This window comes from Sander lucioperca, chromosome 17, assembly GCF_008315115.2.
Source record: "Sander lucioperca isolate FBNREF2018 chromosome 17, SLUC_FBN_1.2, whole genome shotgun sequence".
In the NCBI taxonomy this organism is placed as follows: Eukaryota; Metazoa; Chordata; class Actinopteri; order Perciformes; family Percidae; genus Sander; species Sander lucioperca.
The window spans coordinates 16,709,628-16,722,127 of record NC_050189.1 but is presented as its reverse complement, the minus strand read 5'-3'; the positions used below and the strand labels follow the sequence as shown (position 1 = coordinate 16,722,127).

The 12,500-nt window shown below is 41.3% G+C and overlaps 2 long non-coding RNA genes across 2 annotated transcripts in view; one reads left to right on the top strand and one right to left on the bottom strand.

The window, feature by feature from the left end:
- LOC118493556 overlaps positions 1-10,046 on the top strand; it is a 17,453-nt gene extending 7,407 nt beyond the window's left edge. The window contains exons 2-3 of the long non-coding RNA XR_004895507.1: positions 3,688-3,693; positions 9,544-10,046. This is a non-coding gene — a long non-coding RNA (uncharacterized LOC118493556). The remainder of the gene's footprint in view (positions 1-3,687; positions 3,694-9,543) is intronic.
- Positions 1,274-2,664, bottom strand: LOC116060274. Its single transcript, XR_004107465.2, has 3 exons — positions 2,377-2,664; positions 1,977-2,070; positions 1,274-1,867 (listed from the first exon to the last, which is right to left on the bottom strand). It is a non-coding gene; the product is annotated as an uncharacterized LOC116060274 (long non-coding RNA).
- Positions 10,047-12,500: the final 2,454 nt, after the last annotated feature.

Genomic DNA, 12,500 nt, shown 5'->3' with positions numbered 1-12,500 from the left:
GCACTTGAAGTACATCCAGTTTTTGTCCCTAAGGTAATAAATCACTGTAATATTTCTAATAATAATATCCTACTCAAAACAAGTTAATGCTTAACAACTGCTAAAGTCACACTACACCTTCTGTGTTCATGTTTTTTCATATCTCAACAAAGTCTTGTCTTCTTTACTCTGCCTTGTGCACAGGTGGTGACAGCGTGTGTAATTTTACACAACATTTGTGTTGGTGTTGGGGATGAGCTGGAAGAGGCTGTGGAGGAGGACGACAACCAGCTACCTCTGGAGCGTGATGGTGGGGACAGCCGGAGTGGAGCAGCTTGGCGGGCCACGCTGACCAACGAGGTGTCTGCACTGCATGAGGCACCCCTGGACCACGACTATTTTTCCCAGGTGAATAATTAAATGTGTGGAAGATGACACATCCAAGTACATAAAAGAAAGTGTGTTGTTTCTATGACTATTAAGACAAATAACATACTTCAAAGTTACCAGCTGGCAATTATCCTTAAACTACTGTAAGACTGTAACCAACATATGAAAAGTAATTTAACACCACCATTGGTAAACACCCATACACAGTCAAGAAGGGAAATTAAATGTAATGAATGTACTAGTGATGTACTTTATTATGGTCTTAACTGACCATAATAAAGTACATTGCTAGTACATAAGTATATTTAATTTACCTTCTTGATACAATATTAAATATACTGCAAGTGTTTTAGATACGTTAGATACAATTATCATCTTACTGGACCAGATGATTGTTGTTGTTCTTCTTGGTCTTGTTGTATATAGTTGTAAATGTTTAAGTTGTTGTATATAGTTGAAGTTGTTATATATAGTTGAAGATATGAGAATGTTGTTTGAATTAATGTTTTGCTTCATGTATATAGTTGTCAATATAGAAATGTTTAAATAAATAATTTTTTGTAAACAAAAAATCAAAAGTGAAGTGAATGTTTTATGTAGAGCTTGGAATACCTAATCACAAAAACGTTGTAAATAAGGATGATGATATTGTTCAACACATTGTTCTAGGCTTCACATGCTAGTTATTTGTTACTTTGTTTTTCAATTGCAGTCTAAAGAACAATAAGGTTTAAAACAAAATTGACATAGACAGTTTATATTAAATAATTAAAAAAGGGCAAAGACAAAACCAGTTAAATTTAATTTACTTTATTTATTTTTCCGCCAGCCTCTCCAACAGCAAAAAAAAGCGGTTTGACCTCTCTCTGGCCTCTGCTTCCCTCCTCTCATCTACCTCCCTCTGATATTTAATGTCCTCCTTGAGGAGTTGGAGGAATGGATCCTCTCTCTCCCTTCTCCTCTTCTCTCCTCTGTTCCCTGCTCTCTCTTTGCTGCTGTCTCTCTTCTCCTCCTCCTCCTCCTCGTCTCTCCCTTCCTCTACCTCTTGTGCAGTGCTTGGCCCTGGTTTGTCCTCTTGGATCGAGGCAATAAGGCAGGGGGGCGAGACTGCCGCAGACTGCCCTAATGCCTTGTCCATGAGGGCAAACCAGGGCCAAGTTGCTGCCGTTGCCTTCCCATCCTCTGTCCCCTGACCTGTTGCAGGACACTTGCATTCCTAAACAGTGAAGATTAAAAGGTTGTTGTGATGATGTATTACTACTATTGTACACAACACTAAACTTACTGTCAGCAGGCCCAAGTCTGTCAGGTTTACATCCAAAGCTTACTTCAAAAATCACAAGTTACATTAAAATATGCATAACAATTATGTCCATACATATTAATACCCCAAACTACAATATCTTCCACCTTGTACTTCATTTTTAAATTGTCCCACTTCTTCTTGGCCTGGGCGTGGGTGACCCTCCCTCCGATCCCCATCTTCTCCAAAATAAGCCTATGTGAATGAGGAGGGGGAATAAAAAGCAGATTACACAGCTATTACTTCTGAACATTACACAGCTAGCTATTACTTCTGAACATTAAACAATAGCGTAGCTTCTCACCGATAACCGTTCGCCGCGGTGTCCCTCCCCCCGGTAAACAGCTGCTTGCTGCCTAAACGGAGACGTATAAATGTCTCTGTTTGTTCTTTAGTCCCTGTCAAAAAAGATGAGAAAGCTATCAGTATAACGCTGTGGATGGTATAATGTTAACGTTACATTAGTTTGCACAACTTATCTAGTCATTTATAAAAGAAATGCCGGTGACGGCAACCAAGCTAACAACTGTTAGCTAAATGACAGGTCCGGTTCAGTTAGCTAGCTAGCTAGCCTACCGTTAGCTCGTGAGGTATCTAGCTAATTATCAATAGCATTTTGTACTGGCATTTAAACGTTAAACGTTATTTTTATGTACTACCGTTTTAACAAATGTACGGTAACGTTAAACACTAAAGATACTTACATATAAAAGCATATTGCCCCGTCACTCCGGCTCCGCTTAGGTCCGCCATTTAATTTTTTTTAACAAGCCGGCAAAGCCGCGCGCATAGGATTGTGGGTAATATGAGAGCGCGAAGGATACACATCTGCATCCTTTGCTGTCTATGGGAAAATCTCCGAACGAAGGACTCAGTCCTTGGTGGAATTCGGAGGATCCTCGACATTGGAACAGTCCTTCGACGGACGTTGATGACGTAGCATCCTCGAAATTCTGGCTTCGAAGGATCCTTCCTTGACATTGAGAAACACCTAGAGAAAGCTACAAACACTCCTTACAAAGAAAACTTTATTGATTCATAGCTGGATGAACGTTACATTTATTTTAATCTCCAAGAAGCAAAAACAAAATAACTCAGAGACACAGACTGATCCTGAAGGCCTCTTCAGGGCCCCGAGCCACAGCTTGGACTGTCTCTGGTCCAGTTTTAATAAAGTTTTCTCTCCCGCTACAGCGCTCCAATTGGGTGTGTGTGTGTGTGTGTGTGTGTGTGTGTGTGTGTGTGTGTGTGTGTGTGTGTGTGTGTGTCTGTGTGTGTGTGTGTGTGTGTGTGTGTGTGTGTGTGTGTGTGTGTGTGTGTGTGTGTGTGTGTGTGTGTGTGTGTGTGTGTGTGTGTGTGTGTCTGTGTGTGTGTGTGTGTGTGTGTGTGTCTGTCTGTCTGTATGTGTGTGTGTGTGTGTGTGTCTGTGTGTGTGTGTGTGTGTGTGTGTGTGTATGTGTGTGTGTGTGTGTGTGTGTGTGTATGTGTGTGTGTTTCTGTGTGTGTTTCTGTCTGTGTGTGTGTGTGTGTGTGTGTGTGTGTGTGTGTGTGTCTGTGTGTGTGTGTGTCTACAACGAGTTTTTAAAGAGTGCTATTAATAGCCTGCCGTAACGGCTTGAGCACCGCTATATATATATATATAGAAAGGGGGGTAGAGAGAGAGAGCAGGATGGAGAGAGAGAGAGGAGGATGGAGAGAGAGTGGACAAAGAGAGGGACCTGGAAGAACCAGGTGAGAAAGTGGACATATATTTTACGGGCAAAAACACTTAAAACAAAATATTCCATTCACATTATATTTACATATGCATTTCATGGAGGACTAGGCTCTTCAGAAAAAGAGATGTTGGATTTTCCCCATCTGGTCCAGAGGCATTATTAGATTAGATTATTCATCATTTAGCTGTATAACCATATCAGTTTCTATCAATGATGTAAATGAAAAAGTAGAAAATTAACAGCAGAAAAAAACATGAATAATCCTGTCTAAGAATATGTTAAGGCTTATTTTACCAGTTCAAGGTACTGTATGAGCAGGGGCGTAGCTCAACTTTCTGGGTCCTGTAGAAAGGCATTTTCTATGGGCCCCTCCCTGCATCCACAGCTATTCATTCTAGCATCTTTTTGGGCCCTCCTCACATGAGGGCCCTGGGTATATATATAAATATATATAAATATGTATCTCACAGCGCTGGGTTCATGTTTTGAAGTTTATTCACAAAATCATGTTCAGGTGAGAAAGAGAGAGACTTTTATTATGAAATTATTTAAAATTAGTCTGGATTTACAGTTTTTCTCATTTGCTAAGACACACTAAATGAAACTGGGATCCCCTTTATCTTCATCATCACATTATTAGCACAGCAGAAGTCTTCTCTTGCAAATGTTTTAACACTTTTTCATTTGTTTCACACATTTTTCACGCCCTTTGTCAAAACAGTTACCACAGATCTCATTGAAAGACCCCGAACTCTATTGGATTCACTGTGGTGAACAAAAGGAAAACATCTATTCACAGCTGATAGAAAGTACTTGCATAATTAGAAAACTCTATGCACCTGTGTGAAACTCATTTGAACAACTCTTCAATCAGCAATCAGTCCTCCATCTATAAAAGATGCCACCTCTGTGTTGCTATTTGCAAGCATAAGAGTAAGAGGCCATGGCAGAGGGGCCAGAGGAAGAGGAGCCAGAGGGGCCAGAGGAAGAGGAGCCAGAGGGGCCAGAAGAAGAGGAGCCCGTATGCGTGGTGGAGGAGCTGCAGCAGCAAGAGGACAAAATCCAGCTCAAGTTTCAGATGAAATTCGGGCAACAATTATTGACCATGTCATCAATCATGGCTGGTCCTTCAGAGAGGCTGGACAAAGGGTCCAGCCCATTCTGACTCAGAGCAATGTGGCATCTATTGTCAGGCTTTTTGGGAATGAGAACAGGTAATTCACAGTGTTACTGTAATGTATACCACTGTGTATTTCAGCTTTACTGTATTGCCCTGTTAGCAGAACAAGGGGCACATCACAAATTCATTTTTGTGGATGAAGCCGGCTTCAACCTCTGTAAAGCGAGGAGACGCGGGAGGAACGTTATTGGGCAGAGGGCCACTGTCACAGTGCCAGGTCAGAGGGGTGCCAATCTCACCATGTGTGCTGCCATCTCCAATGATGGGGTCCTTTGCCACATACCAACCATTGGCCCATACAATACAGAACGCCTCATCACATTTCTTGATTCATTGAAAGAAATACTGATTCCACCCAAAGAGAGAGGGCTGTTGAGGCCTGGCATGACTCTGTATGTCATAATTTGGGACAATGTGGCTTTCCATCACTCTCGCCTTGTGAACGAATGGTTTGCAGCTGCCTCGTATTATGATGCACTTCCTTCCTGCATACTCCCCTTTTCTGAACCCAATCGAGGAGTTCTTCTCTGCTTGGAGGTGGAAGGTGTATGATCACCGGCCATATGAGCAGATGCCCCTCCTGGAGGCAATGAATGCTGGTTGCCGGGCAATAGGTGCAGAGGACTGCCAGGGATGGATGCGCCACGCAAGGAGGTATTTCCCTCGGTGCATTGCAATGGAAAACATTCAATGCGATGTTGATGAGAACCTGTGGCATAATCGTCAAGAACGAATGGACTAAATGTGAAAGATAAAATATATATATATTTTTTTTTAAAGGTATTTCCACCCATAAGTTTCCTTTAATAAGCTTTTTTCTTTTTTTTTCAGTATCCATTTGAGTTTGTAAAGTGTCATATTTCATATTGATGGCTGTATTTTGTATTTTGTCGTCCACTGTGTAATGATTGACTGAAAGAATAAATTAATTTGACCACAAGTTGTGGTGTTTGATGGAAATATTTGCTTATGTTGCATGCTTGTAATGTTTTGTGAGTGTTGTGAGTGGCCATTGAGCTTCAGTTTGATCCTGTGTGTTAACTGGTTTGAAAATGTGATGTCAGAGTGGGCAAATGTGTTTAAGCAATTGAGAAAAACTGTAATGAAGAAGAAAGTCTGAATATTTCAGAATAAAAGTCAAAATATTTTCAGAATAAAGGTCTGAATATTTCAAGTAAAAAGATGAAATATAACAAAATATTTTAAGATAAAAAGGGATTTTATGGATGAATTTATTTATAATAAGTCTGGAATGAATGAGTGAATGAATGACATATTTCAACAATTAAATAAAAGAATAAAAACAACCAGATTAACAGGAATGTATTTTATTTTGAAATATGGAAGCTGATTACCACCAATGAATATTCATGAACATGAACATTATTATGTTATATTATTCTCCTGTTTAACTCTGTCTGATGTAAGAATGCCAATAAAGTTATTCAAACTAACTTTATAACAGTTTTTTGACACAAATTCTCAAAATATTTAGATAGTTTTTTAGATTTCAACTTTTCCCCCCAAATATTTAAACTTTTTCAAACCCTTACCACATTTATTAGAAAGCTCCAACCCCTCCCGCTGCACGCTGTCTAACTTCCAGAGAAACTTTATTGATTCCTAGCTGATGAACGGTGGAGCAGTGGATATGACACAAGCCTAAATGACTGAATGAACTGGCTCATATGGGGTCAACATCTCTACAACATCTAGACCCAGACAGGCTTTAAAAGTGATCAGTAACATCTTACAATCACCTCTAAAATGAGCAGGGAGCCAATGGAGCCAAGCCAGGATTGGGGTGATGTTATGTCCTCTGTTAAAGCAACACTAGAGAACTTTTCCCGCTTCGGCCACCCTACAGGTTGGAAGAGGAATTGTCCATTACATTACATTATGCAAGTTTGCCAGATCAGGTAGCGCAAGCTGTAGTTACAATGAGACAACCTGTAGGGGGACAGAAGCGGGAAAAGTTCTCTAGTGTTGCTTTAAAAGCAGTGAGAAGCCAAGCTGCTGCATTGTGAACCAGTTGTAGGCGAGAGAGGGACCTTTGGTTGATGACAGAAAGGAGAGCATGATGAAAACATGAATGACTTTTTCCAGGTCGGGAGTGTGAAAGCATGGGTTTGATTCTGGAGATGGTAATACATGCATGATGGTAAAATATACATGTAAACTGCAGTGTGTGCAGGTATAAACAGATAGTAGGAATCGTTTAAGGTAAAGTGTCCCAGTGCGGTGTGAGTAAAGTGTCGTAGTTATGAGCTCAAGAGTTCAGCAGTCTTATTGCAATTACACAGATCATAGAAATATACACAAAGATGCTAAAAAAAAAACATGTATGTATGAATATTTCAAATTGTACTGATATGCTAGTAAGTAGCGAAGTAAGTAAGTAAAGTTTATTTGTTATAGCCCTTTCTGTATCACAGACAGAGTCACAAAGTGCTTCACAGGCAAATAAATACATACATTAAAACAGATCAATAGTCATAGAAAGCACAATAAATCGCAGTAAAACACAAAAGCATAAATACTAAAAGATTCAGTCAGCAATGTGGCTAAGTGAACGCCTGACTAAAAAGAGGCGTCTTTAGCCGTTTATTTTTAAAGATTGCTGAGAAGGTGATTGGCTGCAATCTGCCGCCGCTCCAGGACCTTTACACCACCAGGACTCTGAAGTGTGCTGGAAAGATTGTGGCTGACCCCTCCCACCCCGGACACAAGCTCTTTGAGCCACTCCCCTCTGGCAGGAGGCTGAGGTCCATCAGGACCAAAACCTCACGCCACATAAACAGTTTTTTCCCCTCCGTCACTAGTCTTATTAACAAGGCCCGGAAACCACCCTGACTCTCTCCACACCCCACTGTAAATACTCTGTACCTACTGTACCTACTCTGCTGTAGCGTTCCTTTTTACTATTGTTTAAAATTATTTTACTATTTATTTAATTTTGTTTTATCGTTATTAATACATACTGTGTGTATATGTTTATACTTATATTGTTTATATTCTTTTTATCCTTCTTACATTTGTATGTGTGACATGCTCCAACAACACCATGACAAATTCCTCGTATGTGCAACGTACTTGGCAATAAAGCCCTTTCTGATTCTGATTCTGATTCTGATTCTGATTCTGACCTGTAATGTAAAAGATGAAGACCTCTTCAGGGCCCCGAGCCACAGCTTGGACTGGCTCTGGTCCAGTTTAAATAAAGTTTTCTCTCCCGCTGCAGAGCTCCATTTGGGTGTGTGTGTGTATGTGTGTGTGTGTGTGTGTGTGTGTGTGTGTGTGTGTGTGTGTGTGTGTGTGTGTGTATCTGTGTCTGTGTTGTGTGTGTGTGTGTGTGTCTGTGTCTGTGTTGTGTGTGTGTGTGTGTGTGTGTGTGTGTGTGTCTGTGTGTGTGTGTGTGTGTGTGTGTGTGTGTATGTGTGTGTGTGTGTGTGTGTGTGTGTGTTAGTGTTAACTTCGTCAGAAGAGACTAAATATGTTCGTCAACGACCTTTTTTTCCAAGACGACACGATGACGAGACTGCACCAAAGTCCAGAAACGCCGACTAAGACTAAATTAACACGCATTACTGTTGATGAAAAAAGACGAGAGGAAAATGTTTTGCATAAAATAAAAACTAACTATCTCTCTTCATTTCCGTCTGATCGTCTCTACTTGTTCATCATGAGATAGAACTAGTGCTGGGCCCGTTTGGAGCGCAGACTTGTTCCAAACAGGCCAGCTGCTGATTGGGTCCCAGGAGTTTTTACCCACAACTTTATTTAACCAATCAGGTGCGGCTCGGCTGCGGCTCATCTAGAGATTTGGCGTGTCCCCTTTTTTTCGTCTAACCGTCACACATCCAGGTAGCGATGTGGCCCGGGCGGGGGAGGGAGGAAGCCCGGTTCAGCCTGCTGCAGAAACCGCTACAGCGCGTAGCGATGTGGCCCGGCCCCGGGCAAGGGAAGGAGACAGACTTAGCCGCTCTTAAACTGCTTGCAGAACCCCCAGAGAAATGTATGTAACCGCTGGCAGCAAACCAACGTCCGAGCCCAGGAACCCTGGCGCTGTAGAGCCCAGGAGCCCTGGCCCTGTAGAGACCAAGAGTCCTGGTGCTGTAGAGACCAGGAGCCCTGGCGCTGTAGAGTCCAGGAGCCCTGGAGCTGTAGAGACCAGGAGTCCTGGTGCTGTAGAGCCCAGGAGCCCTGGTGCTTACCTAACATGTGTTTGTGTATGATTGTATTTGCATGAAGGAAGAGGCTCGATATAAAACCAGAAGCGTTTAACAAAGATGAAGTCAACAAAAATCATTCAACAAGTGAATTTTGTCAGGTAATTATGACATTTAACCAATTTTTGAGATGTGTGAAACACTATTTGATTAAATGGTTATCAGAAATAATCTCAGAATTAATTTATTTAAAAAAAAGACTAAAATGTTTGACTAAAACTTGACTAAGATACCTTGAGTTCTCTTTTGACTAAAACTAGACTAAAATGACGAGACTTTTAGTCGACTAAAACTTGACTAACAAAAATAGATATGTGAATGACTAAATATGACTTAAACTAACAAGGACATTTGGCACAAGACTAAGACTAAATAAAAAATAGGTGACAAAATGAACACTACACACACACACACACACACACACACACAGACACACACACACACACACACACACACACACACACACACACACACACACACACACGCACACACACACACACACACACAGTTGTTGAAGAATGGCTCCAATATTAACTTTGGTGATTACGGGGTGAAAGAATCTCTCATAATCTGTGTTCACGTTCACTTCAATCCACTCAGGACCTGCTGCTAGTCTCCTAAAGAGGCTCACAGACAGGAAATAACTTTTGAGTCTCTTACTTTAGTATAATGTTTGCTTCAGAAAGCTGCTCTCCATTGGTTTAGATGGTTTTGCTTCCAGCTGGCAGCCAATCAGAGTGTGAGCCTGCAGAGTGACCAGCAGGAGGCAGCAGATCCACAAATACTGAAATATTCTGCAACATTCAAAATGAAGAGAAACATTGAAGACTTCAGATCAAAAGTCTCACGTTAACTATTTGTTGAAGAAAAATGTTTGGGTCCTCTGCAGCTGTTTAAACTTTTAAATACACAAATAAAGGAAATGATGAGATGACTTTCTGTCTGGCTCATTGAGCTTTTAATCTCATCTGATGTCTGTATTAAAAACACTGTGTAGCAAGAACAATGATTGACAGTTTGAGTTTAATGTGATAATTGTGAAAATGAGATGAATGTTTCTGTGATTCTGTAAAGAAAGGCTTGTTAAATCACTTTTATTCTGATTATAATGAATGTAATACGTTGAACGTCTTTGATTCAGTAATGAAGAGAAAGAAATATAAAGTGATCATTTCTCTGCTGTTTGTTCACAGCGTATGAATATGTTAAAGGGACGTTCCACCCTATAATAAAATGATAATTACTGTCTATCAGTCTGATCAGCAGTGTGTTGTATTTTATTCACATCACAAGAAAATCAAACATTTACTGACGATTCTGTTTTCATGAAAATATGACCCGGCAGCTATATGCACTATAGTTCAAGCCATTTAAAAATATGTACATCATTTGGGAAAAACATGATAGTTTTCCAGTAAAAACTGCATGTCTTATCATAAACTGTGCGTGTCTGTAAAGGGGAGACTCATGGGTACCCATGAAACCCATTTTCATTCAGATATCTGGAGGTCAGAGGTCAATGTTTCTGTGGTGTGTGTGTGTGTATGTGTGTGTGTGTCTGTGGTGTATGTGTGTATGTGTGTGTGTGTCTGTGGTGTGTGTGTGTGTGTGTGTGTGTGTGTGTGTGTGACGAAGGTCAAAGGTCATGAGGCGCTGTCCATCAAAACAGGCAGCGTGATGTTACCGTAGAAACAACATGGTGAGAAGCCCTGAGAGAGACAGACAGTTATCATACTGAACACACAGACAGACAGACAGACAGACAGACAGACAGACACACAGACAGACACACAGACACACACACAGCCAATAGGAGACACGTATATGACCTTTTGAATATTAATGAGACTTCCCATACCCGAATGAATATTAATTTACTCTGTTTTCTCCATCGCCCTGCCCTGGCCAAATGACATGGAAGGGGTTGTTTACACATATTTGTGGTATATAGAGTATTTGTGGTATATAGAGTATTTGAGGTATATAGAGTATTTGTGGTATATAGAGTATTTGAGGTATATCGAGTATTTGTGGTATATAGAGTGTGGTATATAGAGTATTTGAGGTATATCGAGTATTTGTGGTATATAGAGTATTTGAGGTATATAGAGTATTTGACGAGGCTTTGATTACTACTAGAGATAGACCGGTAGAGCGGCCGGTGACCAGAATTGGCCGGTTTTCACGTGCTCGGCCACGACCGGCGACCGGCAGGTCAGTCTGACATATGGTGATGTCATGCCGGTCAACGCTCCGATTAACTGACAACATAAGTTATACCAGTTACAGTTCTCAAGGACGCACGCACACACGGACGCCACAGCACGGACGCCACAGCACGCTCTCTTTTTCCTTTCTCTCAACTTCTCTGCCGTGTGTGCCGCGTACCCGCTCACAGTGTGAAGCGTGTGTCGACGCTATTCTCCACATGTAGGAACCTGGTGAATTAACCTGCAACATGTCAGCTGTTTGGGAATTCTTCAGCGTGTGTGCAGAAGATAACAAGTTTGCAATATGCAACACCTGCAAGGAGAAAGTAGGGCGTGGAGGGACGACACCAAAAACCTAAATCACATTTCTTTAGTTGATATTGATGTGAAAAGAAGGAAATGGTTCCAACATTGCTCTTTAGATGTGTGTGAATGTCCCACACCAGGAGTAATTTATATAGTTCTATTTTATAATGATCCATTATCTGTTCAACACATGTTCTATTAAAGAAAAGATAGAAAATAAATATGTGTGTGTGTGCTGTAAAGTGGTTAGAAAAAATTAAATCAGAATCGGCTAAAATCAGTATCGGCTGGCCTAACTCAAAGAAATCCGGAAACTGGAATTGGCCTAGAAAGTTGGAATCGGTGCATCTCTAATTACTACCCTAGACGTCCCCAACTCACGGCTCTTGTCCCCCTGTGTATGAAAAGCACTGCCCGAGGGGATCTTCACAACCAAATGATTTTTTGAAGTACTCACGGTTTAAGTCCGCTCCTCCCAGGATCACCGAAGGTCCCTTCCTTCCGAAGGACGCCCGCTAGCCTTCCTTGGTCGCCGCGCTGAGAGAGGCCAGGTGCTCGGGGGCTCTGACCAGCCGAGCGGGGGGGAAATGCACTCCGCTGGGAGATAACAGGAGGCCAGACTGTCAGAATTGGTCCACGCCGGGCTGCAACTCGCCATGGGCGGTTAGAGAGGAGTCTGATGGTACAGATCCATTTCTCTGAAATGACTGAAGCGTGGTGTCGCGACGTCATACATCCATAGTTCCCTAGCTCAACACGAGCTCAGGTATTTTTAGCTCTCAAAGACTGAGTGTAAATGTTGCTGTATATGTTTGGTTGGCCTGTCAATATGCTCTGTTACTTATTATACTGGTTTCAAATCATCTGTTAAACTAGCCATTCATCAGATCCCCCACAGTAATCCCGTAGCGTTCTTGTGCTCATATTTAACATCTAATACTGTGGTGATTTATAGGCTATAGCTACATCCATCAATACACCATTCTCTATTGTTTAAAACCATACCGTTCATGTCACAAACATCACCATTTATAATAATCAACAACACTTTTGTTAACTACATGGCTGTTTATTGAGTTTAAAAGGTAACAGAGGGTAACATGTAGTCTGTGTGCTCCCTATTTATGTACATTTGTTCTGATTCACTCCCCCAGACGCAGCAAGGCTTGTTTCACCAATCTTTAT